The sequence below is a fragment of the Papaver somniferum genome, chromosome 7 (assembly GCF_003573695.1).
Source record: "Papaver somniferum cultivar HN1 chromosome 7, ASM357369v1, whole genome shotgun sequence".
Classification (NCBI taxonomy): Eukaryota; Viridiplantae; Streptophyta; class Magnoliopsida; order Ranunculales; family Papaveraceae; genus Papaver; species Papaver somniferum.
Genome location: NC_039364.1, coordinates 76,956,203 through 76,962,253, shown reverse-complemented (window position 1 = coordinate 76,962,253; position 6,051 = coordinate 76,956,203).

Here is a 6,051-nt window from a genome sequence, read left to right as displayed (position 1 = left end):
CAGTGTCCAGATACTCTCATTAATGTCAACCAGCTCATCAAAAACAGTGGAGAGTGGGATATGGAAATTGTTAAACTTTGGTTCATTGAACAAGATCAAAAAGCAATCAAGAACACTAACATAAATATCCAAAAAGAGGATTCCATAACCTGGAGCCTAACTGAAAATGGTAGATTCTTTGTCAAATTTCTGCATGACCGGAAAATTCAAGACAAGTAAAAAAATGATATTCAAAACCCACCATGGAGCAAGATCTGGAAGCTTGACACTTCATCCTCTATCCAGATGTTCATTTGGAAATGTGCTCAGGGCTTTCTTCCAACAAATGCTAAAGCTGCCAGTATTCTCAGCTATATTGATTCTACATGTACCATCTGCAACAATGCTGGAGAAGACATCACTTACACACTCATTTCTTATCCTTATGCTTCTGATGTCTGGAGAAATCTCTTTGGCCATCAACACCAGCTTTTCGGCAACATCAAAAGTTTCACGGATTGGCTAAATAGCTGGTTCCAACCTTACAATCTGCACAACGACTGGATACCAATTTGTGAAACTATCTGCTGGTTTATATGAAAAGCTAGATGTGACTTTGTCTTCAACAAGATAAAACCTTCTGCAAGCATAACTGTCAAAAGAATTATCCAACACCTCTGCTCCTTTAACAGAGTCATGCACAACCAAGCTCATATTCTGAATGATCTGTACTATAGAAAGGAGGACCAGCTGAGAATAGAAAGACTAACAACCATAGAGAAAAAATTGGAATTACAATCAGCATTAGCTACATGAGCCAAATAAATATGGAGCAATGCTAATACTGATTCCTTTACTAACTTTGCTCTAATTGCCATGGAATATGCAGGTACATGCGTTGGAGCAAGGAACGTCAAAGACACAATCACTGGAGTTGAAAGAACCAGAAGAGGAGTAGAACTAGCCATTCAATGAGCCAAAGAAATGCAGAGATTGAATGTTGATTTCCAGGCAGAAGATAATACAACTCTAGCAGAAATACAAGATCTCTATCAAACTGAACTACAACAAAGGTTCAACCAGGTATACCATCAAATCAGAGATGGTAATTTTGATGCAATCTCTTTTGTCTTGGTAAAGCTGACAAAAATCAATAGACAACAGAATTCTAAGGCAGTTAAACTTCATAGCATAGCTGGTGGGGAAAAACCAATAGAGTAGGATAGAATAGGGTAGATTCAAGCGGAACTTCGATAAATCTGAGTTCTAGGGTAGAAACTCATAAAAGACATTAAAGTCGTATTAAAATTGATAATCAAAAACTACTTAAGTCGTATCCCATGGAGCTTTGTATATAGATAACTTCCTGGCCATGAAAATAGCCTACCAGAACCCTAAAACTTATTATCTAAGATAACTACGACATCCCTAAGCTAATAAAACTCTATATACTTCCTAAGATTTAACTAAATAATAAAAACGAAAATACCAATAATATTTAATTCACATATTTTGTCCTGCATCATTCTTCCCTTTTTAGAGAAAAAAATTCGACCTTGAATTTTTCCTTTGTGGTTCTCTTGTGTATCTTTTGCATAAAATAGTCGAACTCGAACTTCTCTATTTCCTGGTCAAACAGTAACCTTGCGAATTCTTTAAAGCAACATTGAAAAAGTGATTTTCAGTGCCTCATGTGGTCTCTTTCGCTTTTCCGCGATCAAAAATAAAACCAATAATCTTAAAGATTCTAAAATGAAGTGGACAAGAAATTTTGCTTAACATATCATATGATGCGTGTTTAGATTTCCCACGATCAAACACAAAAACCATACCATTAGTGGTGATAATGGTGTACTTCGTGATTGTAGTGACCACTAATTTTCACATTGCGTCTTCTGGTCGGTTTACCCAAAACATGCCTTTGGTAATAAGACCACCCAACTTATCTTCACATGGTATCTGTCTTGATTTGCCACGATCAAAGACAAAAACAATAAGTTGATCTATTTTTCTTGAGTCCTCGCGCCTTTGGATAGCATATGGGTTAACTTGTGGCACCAACTGATAACAAGACTTTACACGCTCTCTTGAATAATGGATGTTCATTGCAAGAGAATCTTTAGTCACTGTATCCCTCCCACTGTTAGAGAAAATTAGCCCACGAGGTTTGCCGGTACTCCAAGTTTCTTTACGGCAAAATTCTTCCTTGTAACAATCTGATGTTGAACTAAAATTGTTTAATGTGGAGTCACCTAGTATGTGATCCTCCACGAATGTATCAGTACAATCTTCTCCGTGCCTCATCTCATCATCCGGATAAGTATCATAGACTGGTGGTAAGTCCCAATCCACGACAACTAGATGTTTGTCATTCTCATTGACTGAGAATAATAACGCCTCATGTGCATCATCTTCATAATCTCCTTCTAATAGATCTGAAGTGTCGCGTTCATGATCATTATCCTCAGAAACCTCATCAAATCTCAGAACATTAGTAATAAGATAATCCTCTTGACTACCTTCGGGTAATTCAATAGGTATATAATCAGTAAAAAGATAATCCTCTTGATTGCCTTCCGACAATTCAACAGATGCATGGTTGCCTTCTGGGATCTCCATACGGGCTTCCATAAGTTTTCTGTGTTGAATTGCTTTAACAATTATTCGCCACAAGTCTTCAATCTGACGCTTCATCGCAACTAACTCCAATAGATTCCTCTCCATGATGTAAAAAAAAACAGTAGAGTAGAGTAGGGTAGATTCAAGCGGAACTTCGATAAATCTGAGTTCTAGGGTAGAAACTCATAAAAGACATCAAAGTCATATTAAAAATGATGATCAAAAACTACTTAAGTCGTAGCCCATGGAGCTCTTCATATAAATAACTTCCTGGACATGAAAATAGCCTACAAGAATCCTAAAACTTGTTATCTAAGATAACTAAGACATCCCTAAGCTAATAAAACTCGAAAAATAGATATTCTAGATACTTCCTAAGATTTAACTAGATAATAAAAACGAAAATACCAATACTATTTAATTCCCATATTTTGTCCTGCATCAATAACTTTTTACTATAATGGTTTAGAAAACTTTAATTGGAAAAGACCAAATCTTTTGTATTTGCTTAATCAGATTCAATCCGTAGAGATAAATCCTCATATTCTAGAAAACTCTTGTGTAGTTATACCAATGTTTGGTGTTGTCGACAGCCCAACAGTTGGTCTTGTAACTATTGAGTAACTGCCAATTCAGTTTTTGGTAGTTATCTCGTTTTTTGTATTAAAAAAAAAGAGACATAAATGGTGGGTTTGGACGTTGAATTTTAAAGGTGGGATTTATGAATCCATGAGATTTGGTGGAATTATATTTTCTTCGGTATGTTTGGTTGCCCAAATCCCTATCAGTTTGCCAGCAAATCCTCCATATGGAGTCCGACCTTTCCCCCTAAGATTTGCTTGGAAACTTATCAAGGGATTTATGGACCCACTTTTTTTAACTTTAAATCCCATATACATACAATTTTAAGATTCTGAGGGTAATACCAACATGGACTTCAAAACTGATAAATTCTATGAATCCTAGGGATTGTAAATGAGTTACCAAACACACGAGGAATTTACATGAATCCCATAATTTGTAATCCCATGAGATTATAAATCCTCCAAATCGTGGATTCTACAAACAAACCCACCAAAAATTAAAAACGCCTAATAATATCGTGTTTTTTCTTGTCTTACACGCATAACCGTTCTTCGTTTGTAGATGTGATTCACAAAAGGAATCAAGCAAAAAAGAGAATCCCTCTGTGAACCATATTTTCGCTCACTTCAGCTTGTGAACCTCCACAAAAGCTAGATCTAGGAATTACTGGTTAATCCAATCCTAGAGGACCCATATACGTGTAGTCCACCCGCCAATTAGTTTTACTATCCAAAAACATGTTTTTGAACCAAGAAACTTAACTCCAGGTCCAGAGCACGTGCAAGTCATTTAAGGTGTATTTTTAAAATTCACAAAACGCCCAAATTTCCCTTTTCACCAGTTTTTAATTTCTGGATCTCAGCTTTGTGGCGGATATTTTTTTTTTCTCTTGAATGAATCTCCGTGATGGAGAAAAGAAGAGCGCAAGCAAGTGATAATAAAGAATAAGAAGATTCAATAATTGATTAGATGAGAAAAATAAGATAAATATGTAGATTCATCAAGGGTTTTTTCTAAACTTTTTAAACTTATTATTCATCTGGATTTCAATATTTGATGGTGGGAAACGAAGGTTATTTATTCAAACGATATGATTTAGTCGACTGAAGTGATGATTATCGGTCATCCTGTTTCCGGTTAGTTTGATTTCATTTTATTTTTTTTGTTAATTTAATCTATTTTTGGTTTTAATTTCTTAATGTTTTTTAGTTTTATTTTTTAGATATCTAATGAATTTTACAATCGACAATAAATATGAAGATGTTGGTGAGGATAGAATACTTGCTTATAAAACTAATTCAATAGTTTCATTTTTAAGTTTTTATTTTGAATATTTGCAACTTTGTTCATGGAGATGATACTAGTTGGTCGTTTTCATCTGTTTGTGAGGGTATGCAAGACATCGCATGATTCATGTTGTCACTGTTCAAGGAAAAACTTAGTTCTTTATTAATTCTATTTCTGATGATTAACTCTTAATGGTGGATAGATGGAGAATTAAGATAATGATGTGAATTTTGTCCCAAAACAATAAATTTTAAAATCAATTGATTGTTCTCAAGATGACAGAGAGATGAATGTAATCAAAGAAGTTAGCAGCAAGGAAAATGTTACACAGGTAGCACATTTCATTTTGTATCTTACCATAGTTTGGAAAATGTACAAAAAAATGAATAGTTTCAGTTTCGAGAACTTCCAATGCATGTGTTTCCTAGGTTTGTCGGGAATGCATTTAATTACAAATGTGCTAGAAAATTGCTAATGGAGCGGATGGAAGTTGTCTTTGAAATCCTAGTTCAGAACATTATGTGAGCCTAATATGTGAAGTTAATTCTGGATGAAATAAGGCTACCGCTGAAGTCATGAGGAAATGAAACAAAGTTACAATATGGGGAAGTTCACCGGTGGTTGGAACTAAATTAACCTACATATGAGGTTGATTTGGTGGTGGTACATATCAATATGTACTGGATTTTTACTCGATACATATCGATATGTATTGTATTTTCACTTGGTACATGTTGATATATACTGGTTTTTCACTCACAGGTAAGCATGTATTCACTTCTTGTTTTTTTTTTAAATTTATTGGATTCCAATATTTTATTTTCTTGTAAATTAGTTCTTAACATATACATCCTTGTCTTGGCTGTTTTATTGGTATGATTTGAGTAGGTTCGAAACCAAGAAGGCATTCCTAAACATTATGAGACATCCTAAAGAGTTAAGAAGTACATTTGGTTCTTGAGAGAGAGACAGTTCCTCCAAGGTCTCTAGTAAATGAATGTATTGTTCACATAGAGCCAAATAATGGGAGGAGGATTTCTTGATCCATGAAGGTATTGTTTCATTCATCTGATTTGAAATTATGCAGCTAAAGGAGTTCCTCTTGACCATTTGCTTTGCGGTTTTTGTTTATTCTAATGATTTCTAATACTGCAAAAGCTGATTTTTGGAACTGATTTGGGCTGTATGTACAAGAAAAGAGGTTGACCCAAGTGATTATGGCTATGAACCAGAGTTTTCTTAACATATTTGAACATCATAAAGTGACTCAATGGTTGCTATTTGCGCTTGTATGTTACAGTAGGTGAGCAAACCAACTGCTCATATTTAGCACTCATTACATTTTGTGGTTGGTAGGGTATGCACGTTTTTGAATCTTGTACTGGTATCTGAGACGTGAGTTAACTAATGTCCGCCATTTTTATGTTGCATACCTTTAGTTCAAAATCACATAATTCATTCTTTTGTTTGCCACAAGCTTGATGAGTCAGGCCTCAACCAGGAAGGCGAATAATAATTGCATCAAAGTGCATGGTAAAGAGTAAAAACCATGTTAAAATTCAAATTTGGTATGAAAAAGCT